We start from the raw sequence: 11759 nt of genomic DNA on the forward strand, positions 1-11759 counted from the left end.
ACTCTATAATTTACACTTTAAGGGCTTCACAGGTGATTCATCGAACCACCCTCAAGCTATTTCTATACCGTTCCACCCTCGAACAGCGCACAGGAAAAACGTACACTTAGATCTCCCCGTACGAGCTCTAATCGCTCGTTTTATTACAATGATCATTTTTCCCAAAGTCAACGAAAAGCGCCTTTGTTTTAATGACTGACACTCCAACTCACGTGTCATATCCGTGACACGCTTTCCCCTACTTCGGAATAACGAAAAACGAGATTCCCTACATCTACATCTACGTGGTTACTCTGCTATTCACAATAAAGTGCCTGGCAGAGGGTTCAATGAACCAACTTCAAGCTGTCTCTCTACCGTTCCACTCTCGAACGGCGCGCGAGAAAAACGAGCACTTACATTTTTCTGTGCGAGCCCAAATTTCTCTTATTTTTATCGTTATGATCATTTCTCCCTATGTAGGTGTGTGCCAATAGAATGTTTTCGCAATCGGAGGAGGAAACTGGTGATTGAAATTTCATGAGAAGATCCCGTCGCAACGAAAAACGCCTTAGTTTTAAAGATTGCCACTCAAATTCACGTATCATGTCTGTGGTACTAGCTCCCCTATTTCGCGATAGTACAAAATGAGCCAGCCGGCCGCTGTGACCGAGTGGTTCTAGGCGCTTCAGTCTGGAACCGCGCGACCACTACAGTCGCAGGTTCGAATCCTGCCTCTGGCATGGATGTGTGTGATGTCCTTAAGTTAGTTAGGTTTAAGTAGTTCCAGGTTCTAGGGGACTGATGACCTCAGATGTTAAGTCCCGTAATGCTCACAGCCGTTTGAACCATTTGCATACAAAACGAGCTGCCCTTGATTGAACTTTTTCGATGTCATCCGTCAGTCCTACCTGATGCGGATCCCACACAGCAATACTCCAGAAAAGGGCGGACAAGCCTGGTGTAAGAAGTCCCTTTAGTAGACCTGTTGCTCCTTCTAAGTGTTCTGCCAATGAATCGCAGTCTTTGGTTTGCTCTACCCACAACATTATCTATGTGATCGTTCCAGTTTAGGTTATTTGTAATTATAATCCCTAATTATTTAGTTAAATTTACAGCCTTCAGATTTGTGTGACTTCTTTGAACATTTACGATGTCCTCCGTCAATCCTATCTGATGGAGATCTCACACCGCGCAGCAATACTCCAGAAGAGGACGGACAAACGTAGTGTAGGCAGTTTTTAGCAGACCTATTATATCTTCCAAGTAGTCTGCCAATACATTGCAGTCTTTGGTTAGTTTTGCCATCAACATTGTCTGTGTGTTCGTTCCAGTTAGTCATCCGTAATTGTTTACAAAATTTCCCTCGAATTTAAAAAATGGTTCAAATGGCTCTGAGTACTATGCGACTTAACTTCTGAGGTCATCAGTCGCCTAGAACTTAGAACTATTTAAACCTAACTAACCTAAGGACATCACACACATCCATGCCCGAGGCAGGATTCGAAACTGCGACCGTAGCGGTCGCTCGGCTCCAGACTGTAGCACCTAGAACCGCACGGCCTTTCCGGTCGGCCCCTCGAATTTAGAAATTACTTTTAAAAAAGCAGTTTTAATACATCCATAACTATTAATATTCCTTATCCTCATAATCTACTGAACCAATCTCAGCCAAAGCTGGCATTATCTTTAGATCCATAGAAACAGTTATACGTAGGCAGTTTCGAACATCTTTGATAAGAAAGATTTATCCTTAAGTATTTAGGTTAAGTCTAATACTTTAGATTTGTGTGATTTGCCGCGTAACCAAAATATAGTGGATTCCTTTTAGTACTCATGAGAAGAACTTCATTCTTCTCGTCATTTAGAGTGAATTGCCACTTTTCGCATCATACGGGTATCTTGTCTAAATCATTTTGGAATTGATGACTTTAGGAGACAAGTATTTGACAGCATCATCTGGAAATTATCTCAGAGCACTACTCAGATTGTCCCCAAAATCATTTGTATAGAAGGAGATCAAACAGTTTCCGTTTGCGGGCGTTGCTGCATTGTATATGCAACCCGGCGCGACAACGGTGTGGGTATTCGAATTCTGGAACATTTACTTCGTCTTCTTTTGTGAAGGAATTTCGAAAAACCAAGTTTAATAACTGTGCTTTAGTGGCACGTCACCGGTAACATTACCATTGTTACCGTGCGGCGAAGGCATTTGTTGTGTCTTGGCCTGGAGTATTATAAATACGACCAGCATTTTTTGGATTTTCTAACAGATTTCGAGGCTGAATTTCACTGTGGAAACCTGGCGTATCTCGCACTGAAGTCCGAGCCAAGTTTCGAACTTCAGTAAAACATCATCAGTCTTGGAGATTTTGTGTTCTTTTAAATTTGGTACGCTTTCTTCGTTGCTTACCCAACAGTGTTCTGATCTGTTTTGTGTACCATTGGGGAACAGTACCACCTCTCATTAATTTATTTGGCCTATATTCCTCAATGCTGACAATACTATTTCTTTTAATTTGAGCCACATCTGATTTTCGCTTGCAAAAGCTGGTTGGAAGGAGTGGAGACTGTCACTCAGGAAAGCGTCAAGCGAATTTTTATCTGCTTTCTTAAATAGATAGATTTTGCGTTTACTTTTGGTGGATTTAGATGTTACGATATTCAGTCTTGTTACAACGACTTTGTGGTCACCAATCCCTGTATCCGTCATGATGCTCCTTTTGGCTCAGGATTATTTGTTGATAAGAGATACAGTATGTTTTCACAACCCTTTACACTTCGAATGGGCTCCTGAACAAATTGTTCAAAATAATTTTCGGAGAAAGCATTCAGTGCTATTTCGGACGACGTTTTATACCTACCAACGACTTAAAACATGCATTATCGCCAACATATGGAGAGCAGATTGACGTCACCACCAACTACAGTTGTATGAGTGGGGTTCCTATTTGAGATAAGACTCAAGTTTTCTTTGAACTGTTCAGCAACTGTATAATCTGTGTTGAGGGTTGGAAAAAGAACCAGCTATTAATTTATTTCTGTTGTCAAGAGGGGACTGATGACCTCAGATGTTAAGTCCCATAGTGCTCAGAGCCATTTGAACCGTTGTCAAGAAAAAACTTTAGCCAGATTAACTCACAAGAACTTTCTAATTCAATTTCACTACAAGTTAAACTACTTCTGACAGCAATAAACCCACTACCACTAATTGTATTTAACCTATCCTTTATGAATACGATTAGCCCTTTGTAAAAAATTTCAGCTTAAGTTATCTCATGCTTTAGCCAGCTTTCAGTAACTATAGCGACGATTTGAGCTTCAGTGCTTTCTATTAGCGCTTGGAGCTAATTTCTCTTTGGTAGTCCCGGAGGAGGATGACAAGGTATTGACAAGTTTTATAACGGAGAGAAAAATAATAAGATGCACATATATTGTTTGATAAACTTGTAACTTGAATAACAGCAAGTCTAGAGCAACATCCAATGAAAGCCCGTGAATTAGACCGATTCGAAATCAGCAGTAACATCAGATGCTGAGAGAAGAAACAGACAGGGCTGAACTGGCAGACAAACTAGATTAGAGGTCAGTGCGGCGTCCTTCAAGTCGTCTCCGTGGCAACAGCGGTTGTGCTAGCTGAGGAGGTGTCTCTCGCGCCGCCCGCAGATTGGCGGTGCAGTCACGTGAGTTTCTACCAACTTCTAAGTCAGGACAGACGCACTGTGGTATCGGAAGTCACGATACCACACCCTTTTAGACTGACGCACTTTCTATAATTTCGCATGACACTCTAACCTAAAAAACCTCTGCCTGCGTAGCCACACCCTGAGTGTAATGGCCGTTAAGTTATTAAGCAGAACCCGAAAAATCACCACCCTATAGCACAAGCCGTGGAATCTGCAGTCTACATGGTCTCAGAACCATCTAAGCCTCTGATTCACACCCTCCACTCGGCTTTGTACCAAGTGCCTTCAGTCGGTCCTGTCGAAGATGCAACAGATGATGAGTTCTGCTTTCATCTTACAAGACTGGCCGTCTTTACTACTTCAGATAATCTCCAGAAATCAGAGATAATCTCTTTTGATCCGAAGTAACACACAACATTACACCGAGGTGATGACTGGATTGGATTGTTTGGGGGAAGAGACCAAACAGCGAGGTCGTCGGTCTCATCGGATTAGGAAAGGACGGGGAAGGAATTCGGCCGTGCCCTTTCAAAGGAACCATCCCGGCATTTGCCTGGAACGATTTAGGGAAATCACGGAAAACCTAAATCACGATGGCCGGGCGCGGGATTGAACCGTCGTCCTCCCGAATGCGAGTCCAGTGTGCTAAACCGAGGTGATGAAAGGCATGGAATATATCTTAATATTGTGTCGGACCTTCTTTTGCCTCGCCCCGTGCAGCAACTCGACGTAGCATGGACTCAACAAGTCGTTGGTAGCTCCTGCAGAAATAGTGAGCCATTCTGCCTGTATAGCCGTCCATTATTGCGAAGGCCTTGTCAGTGCAGGATTTAGTACACGAACTGACCTCTCGATAATACCCCATAAATGTTCGATGTGATTCATGTCGGGCGATCTGGGTGATTCGAATAGTCCAGAATGCTCTTCAAACCAATTGCAAACAGTTGAGGCCCTGTGACATGGCGCATTGCCATCCGTAAAAATTCCATCGTTGACTGGGAACATGACGTCCATGAATGACTGCAAATGGTCTCCAGGTAGTCGAATATAACCATTTCCAGCCACTGATCGGTTCAGTTGGACCAGAGAACCCAGTTCATTCCATGTAAACACAGCCCACGCCGTTATGGCGCCACCACCAGCTAGCACAGTGCCTTGTTGACAACTTCGGTCCCTGGATTTGTGGGGTTTGCACCACACTTGAACCCTACATTCAACTCTTACCAGCTAAATTTGGACTCATTTGACCAGGCCACGGTTTTCCAGTAATCTAGGGTACAACCGAAATGGCCACGAGCCCAGGACAGACGTTGCAGGCGATGTAATGCTGTTAGCAACGGCACCCACGTCGGTCGTCTGCTGCCATAAACGAATAAGGCCAAATTTCGCCACACTGTCGTAATTGATATGTTCGTCATACGTCGCACACTGATTTCAGCTGTTATTTCACGCAGTTTTGCTTGTCTGTTAGCCGTCGGCCACTGCGATATCAATGGTGAGAGGTAATGCTTAAAATGTGACATTCTAGGCACACTCTTGACACTGCGGATCTCGTACTATTGAATTATCTAACGATTTTCGAGATGTAAAGTCCTACGTGTCGAGCTCCAATTATCATTCCGCGTTCAAAGTCTTTTAATTCCCGTCGTGCGGCCATAATCACCGCGGAAACCTTTTACATGAATCACCTGAATGCAAATGACAGCTCCACCAATGTACCTCCCTTTTATATCTTGTGTTCGCGATAACACCGCCATCTGTATATGTGCATATTACTATCTCATGACTTCTGTCACCTCAGTGTAGCACAGACGTTGGCTGCACCCTGTGTTCTTCATGGCATCCGGAAGGACCAGCTCCACACCACACCACACCACACCACACCACACCACACCACACCACACAGAATACACACTGGACTTCTTCCCCTCTTTGCCGGTTCCTTTTCCCAGTCCTCGATACAGATTATACAGTTGCTGAACAGTTCATAGAAAACTTGAGTCTTATCTCAAATAAGTACCCCACTCATACAACTGTAATTGGTGGTGACTTCCTATAAAGGCGAAGTGTGTGCACACTCCATATTAGTCTCGACAAATACGTGTCCGGATACTTTTGATCAGACAATGTATCTGCCAGCATCGCATTTCGGTCTAGCACATAGTTGTAATCTGCCAGGACATTACAGTATTTATCATTTACAGCTGCCGATACATGAGACCAACCGACTTTGTGCTTTTTATAGAACCACAGACTGGTTTCTCTGGTACGGGGAAGAGCCTTCGAAGAGACGTCAACGGCATAACATGTGTGCGCCTTAGTCAAATAGTAACAAGATAACGGCGCCCTAAATTACTGTCCCGCCGCCAGGAGAATAGGTCTCCAACATCTGCCCTACTGTACCAAATGTGAGTAGACATGTAACTCAGGTACGATCCGTGTGTTTAGTGTTGTGACTGTCATAGCCTCTCATGTGTTCCAAATGTCGCCCTTGAGCACTTGTAGAAACTATAAAGCGTTTCTGGACAGACAGTGTTGCTATATGAAGATGGTATCTGTTCTTTCGGACATGTCCGAAAGAACAGATACCATCTTCATACAGATAAGGCTTACCGGCCAATGAGCTTCTTCAGTTCGGATGCACTCACATTGCCCGAACTCTTACGGGAATTGGTAGATTGACTGCCGCGAGTAATGAGTATAGTGGGCAGAAGCACTACAAAATGTAGTGTGTGGACAGTAGGCTGGAAATGTGGGTCTCACGGGGAGCGTGTCAGAGATAAGTCCCTGCAGTCGCACAATAACTGTGTCCTCAATGGCTCAGACGGACAGAGCGTCTGCCATGTAAGCAAGAGATCCCGGGTTCGAGTCCCGGTCGGGGAACACATTCTCAACCGTCGCCGTTGATATTTATCATTGCCTGTAAGCAGCTAAAGATATGGCTTTCATTGTAATTTCATACACAGTATTACTCATTGAATTTCGTGTGGTCACAGATCCTTGTTACGCGGCATTTTATATCTTCGGGAAATGTCGGTATTATCTTTATATCTCTTGTTTTGATTTTCCCCGCAGACAAAAGCCCAGAGGTGTTAAGTCAAGTGAGTGCAGGCCATTCTGTATTTCCCAAACGATCAATCCAACAGTCTCCAATTGTTCTGTGTAGTATGTCTTTCTGCAAGAAACCATCAAGTGAGACATTCGCCTACTTCCCAAAATGACTCATATTCAGAAGTCCAGGATGAAAGGCCGAACGTAGATTCGTGCCCAAATGGAAAAATTTTATTCTCGTATTATACAGTTCAGACCTGAGATGAGATTTTCGGTGTCATTCAAAATTGTGATGGACTGGACAGAAATGTAACTGCAGGATAACGGCCATGTGCACGTACCATCACTGCTCGCATCTTCTTTGATGAGCGCCGCGCAATTACTTTCAATCAGCCACCGCACTTCTCTTCATCTGACGTCCACAGACTTCCTTTCGTTCCTTCGTCTGGAATGTATCCCGAAAGGCACATATTTTAAGACCCACACGACGTACATAGGCATAAAAAATTGATGCTTCGATCAACTACAAGGTATTTTCTGTGTATTGTATTTCTTGTTTTACGACAGCCTTTCACCCAACTTTATGAAGCACACTGTTGTACATTGCCATGCCAGGAGAGCGTCACGTGCAGCGCCAACTTTCTAACAATACATCTGTGTCTGTAATTTTGTCTATTTACTATTGCCAGTCTTCGTTTCCTGGTTTCCGCTAAAGTAATATACACTGAGTAATCCAGAATCCCTGTGGAGTAGTTCGTTTTACTCAATAACAAAGGTAGCTCTCCGATGGGGCTTTGCTGAAAAGATTACTTGCTACGAGTCAGTTGTGTACGTTACTGCTGCTACTGTATGCCCTTTATGAGCTTAAGGCAGTTTTATGATTCACCTTGCAAGAACCTTTTGTTGTATCAACTGCGTTGTTAGCTGTGATAGAAAATATGACGGTCATAACACCAGGCCCAAGAATTAACTGATGGCCCTTAAAAACTTTGATGAACTGAGCAGAACGTAGACGCATAAAATGAAACGTTCATAGGACGTCAACAGTACGGTGTCCATAGTTATTTTATTTCCATTCACCCGACATTATTCCGTATAAGGCTGAAAGTAAATGCCTATAACATCCACTGTGAAAACTGACGTGTACTAACGGTGCCGGAGCATAAAATACGTAATGTATGAAAGCTCGGTAGGATTATATTCTTACGTTGCATGCTGCATTGTCCGTTGTGTCGACTCATTACTCTCTGTTAATGAACATATTGACTAACTTCCAAGAAAAACTTAAATGTGTTCATTGGAAGCGTTTTGCAAGCTTAGTGTGTAAGGACGTTTCGTCGCTACTTACCCGGTGCCAGTTTCTTATTATTAAGCAAAAATGGAAGTTACATCTTTCGCAATCAAGAAGTTTTCCTAAAACTTGTCAGTAGGAAGTGGGCTGAAAGATAATGAAGCATAAAGTAATTCCGCTTCATTCATTTAGATCGCGAGCACAAACTGTCAAAAAAATGCCGCATCATGCAAGAAACAGCAGACCAAATGAACATTGTACAACGTGTGATAAAATGTAATACAAGTAAACCATTAAACTTTCAGAGAAATGGCTGATAATATAACTCAAAATAGCGTTTCTGACCTCACTAAACAACAATTTAGGATCGTAGACTGTTGAAGCTAATACGAGGCGTGTTTTTTATGTAAGTACCGTTTTGAAATTAAAAAAAGACGTTCTAAGATATGTCAATAATTTTATTTTTACATGAAAGATGTGATGCGACCTTTGGTCTGATTCGTCACATGCGGACGGGCATTGTCTTGCAGCAAAACGATGCCCTTGCTCAACTTCCATGGACTGTTGCTTCGATTCTGGTGTGACGTACGCCATCTATGTTTCATCGCCCGTAACAATTTGGCTTAAGAAACCATCATCGTCATTGTGGTACCGCTCAAGGAAAGTCAATGCACTGTCTAAACGTTTGGTTTTGTGCACATCCGTCAACATTTTCGGTACCCAATGTGCGCACAATTTTCGGTAATTCAAGTGATCGGTCACAATGCCATACAAAACACTACGAGAAACATTAGGAAAGTCATACCGCAAGGAGGAAATCGTAAAGCATCTGTTTTCTCTCACCTTATTGTCCACTTCCTGCACTAAACTTTCATTAACGACCGAAGGACGCCCACTCTGTTGTTCATCATGCACATTTGTGCGGCTATCTTTAAATGCTCTGACCCACTTTCTTACCATTCCATCACTCATAATGTTTTCTCCGTAAACTTAACAGATCTCAGGATAAATTTCTATCGCTTTTAGGCCTTTAGCACTAAGAAATCTTATAACAGTCCGTACTTCACAGTCGGCGAGACTCACGATTATCGGAGGCATCTTAAACACTCAGTACACAATGTAAACAAGGAAGAATGAGACGGTAATGGCGTCAGTGCGTAGATTAAGATACAGGCTTTCATATAAAAATAAAATTATGGAGATATCTTAGCACGTCTTTTTTTAATTTCAGAACGGTACTTACTTAAAAACACGCCTCGTACACTGCTGGCCACTAAAATTGCAAAGGTAACAGAATAGAAAATAACGAAATTTTACGTATCAAGCGTATGCAGTAGAGTATGAGGAAACAAGATGTAATTTGGAGGTGATTTGGGAGGTTTATATGGTGCGAACTTTACTACACAAAGCTGTTGCCTGTGGCAGCAGCTATGGCTCTTACCCAGCTAGGCATCACGTCCAGCTAAGCAGATATGGATACGTCATTCCATGCTAAATCCAGAGATCATCTTTTGCAATGACTGGCAAGTGCTGGCGTGCCAATCTTTCGGTAATCCATGACCAGTTGCTTTCAATGGGCGAGAGATCTGGAGAACGTGCTGACCAGGGCAACAGCTGAGCACCCTTGTTTCGAAGAAGACCAGGACACCAGAGGTTCGTACGGTCTTGCGATATCTTGTGGAAAGATAACGTCACCAAAACCTTGAAGATAGTGCACAGCCGAAGGCCGTTACACGTTCGAATTGTAACGAGTGCTGTCCAGACTAACTGCTTACGACAAACGTCAAGGGCTGAACCAGTATGACGATGACGGAATGTAATCCGACAACATTCGTTCTCCTCGATGCCTCTATACACGGATATGTCCGTCATGGTGCTTGACGCAGAACTGGGACACTGAAACCTCATCAATGGTTGCGGTTCTGACAGTCTGTGGTGCTTCAGACGTCGTAGCACTGTCCGCTTGGATACTTGTCTTGTTGCAAACAAGCACATTTCCGGATTCGAGGAATGTGATACGGCAGTACGGTTCTACACGGCCGAGCGAACAATAAGTGTTTCCTTTCGGGCGATAGTCGCGTGGCCCTAACGAGATCCTGCATTGCGTTGGGTGAACCCATCAATTCCATATTCACGTGGCAGTCGTAGGATCCCGACCAAAGCGAGCAGCAATATCACAGAATGATGAAATACAGCCTCGATTGCCCACGATTTTGCTGCTGTCGAATTTAGACACGTGCTGGTAGGCATTTCTCCTTTTTATGCGGGACATAACACGATTTTCTCACAAACAAGTAACATTCAAATGCTGCTTATAAATGAGAAACCTGCTGCGAAATCTTTCGTAATATACAGAATATAGATAGTTTACTCCTACCTATTCATAGCGGTTGCACTGAAATGCTAATCACATGCGTACCCAAGCTCGTACAGTAGTACTTTTCGTGATATTCTGAGGTTCGTTGAGTGCTGCCTTGATGGTGATGTAATTCTAACGGCCAGCAGTTTACTAATTTGGATACTTTCAGATGGCACTGGGTAACGTACAGAAATGGGCAACTGCTTGGCAGGTGTAGCCAGGCAGATCTGTATGGTTCGCCGAGTGAGAAATGGGCGTAGGGAACCTATTTTTGTGATCGAAGTGGTGGATTTAACTCGTGTCTATTACCACAGGCTTCTCTGCCCTCCGGGTTTATAGGCAGTGGCACTCAGGGTTGGGTCAAAGGACTCACGTGTGACCTCGGGCCGGACGATAATCTTGACAACTCGTGGCCGCAGACGTATATCTCGGCTTGTGGGTGAAAATAGCTTAATAAAAACGCAGTTGCTCCTGGAAGACATCGCTGGTTTTTCCTGATCAGTTTCCAGACTAACAATCTGTATAGAATAGCACCAGATGGACATTTAAATCAGTTTCTCACACGGAGGCTATGCCTAAATTCGTATCTGAAGTGCGACGTCACAGTGAACTACGAGATAACAGGGAGCAATGGGGAGATGCTAAGGTGTCATCTGTTAATATGAAACGCATCCCTGCTTATGTGAATTCATCGCAAACGGCATAAAGCCATTCATGAGGAATGCATGATGGATATGCAAATTAGAGGAGTCTGTGAGATTTTCTGGAGATGCTTTAATCGTTTGAAAATACGTCTTGTGGTTGAGATGACAGTTAATTTCGATCAGAATGCCTTTATCGGGCTGTTTGGCAACCACGCTTTGATATTTGCGGGTCATCTTAACGAATAACTCAGCTTTACCAGGTCTGCCAACAATTCTCGCAACATCGGATTAATTCTGTGATCGCTCGGAATGAGAGAGATTAAAAGGTAATTACACTTCGAGACTGGTCATCACAGTCCCCGGTTTCCATCAACTGTAAACTATAGAATGGCTAGTAACAACGCAGCAAACGTCATGGACGGCATCCAATAAATTTGTCTGAATTATACGAGTTGTTACAGCAAATGTTGTGATGTATAATATTTTCTATATACAGAACCTTTTCGAATCCATGACTCACGAATTTGCAGCTAATTTCAAGCTTTGTGGACATTAAACACGCACTTAACACAAAGATGACTAATTTATGGAGGATAACCTTATACGGAAAAAGCACGCGATGATTGTTCCAGGGCTGTTTGCTTCCACGCGGTTTCCAACATTCTGAACGGTTCGCGGGTGCTAACTGCTGCAGTTACTGATGCAGCAGCTAACTGTAGATGGCGTTACATCCAGGATCTGTGACACAG

The sequence above is a fragment of the Schistocerca serialis genome, chromosome 3, assembly GCF_023864345.2.
Source record: "Schistocerca serialis cubense isolate TAMUIC-IGC-003099 chromosome 3, iqSchSeri2.2, whole genome shotgun sequence".
In the NCBI taxonomy this organism is placed as follows: domain Eukaryota; kingdom Metazoa; phylum Arthropoda; class Insecta; order Orthoptera; family Acrididae; genus Schistocerca; species Schistocerca serialis.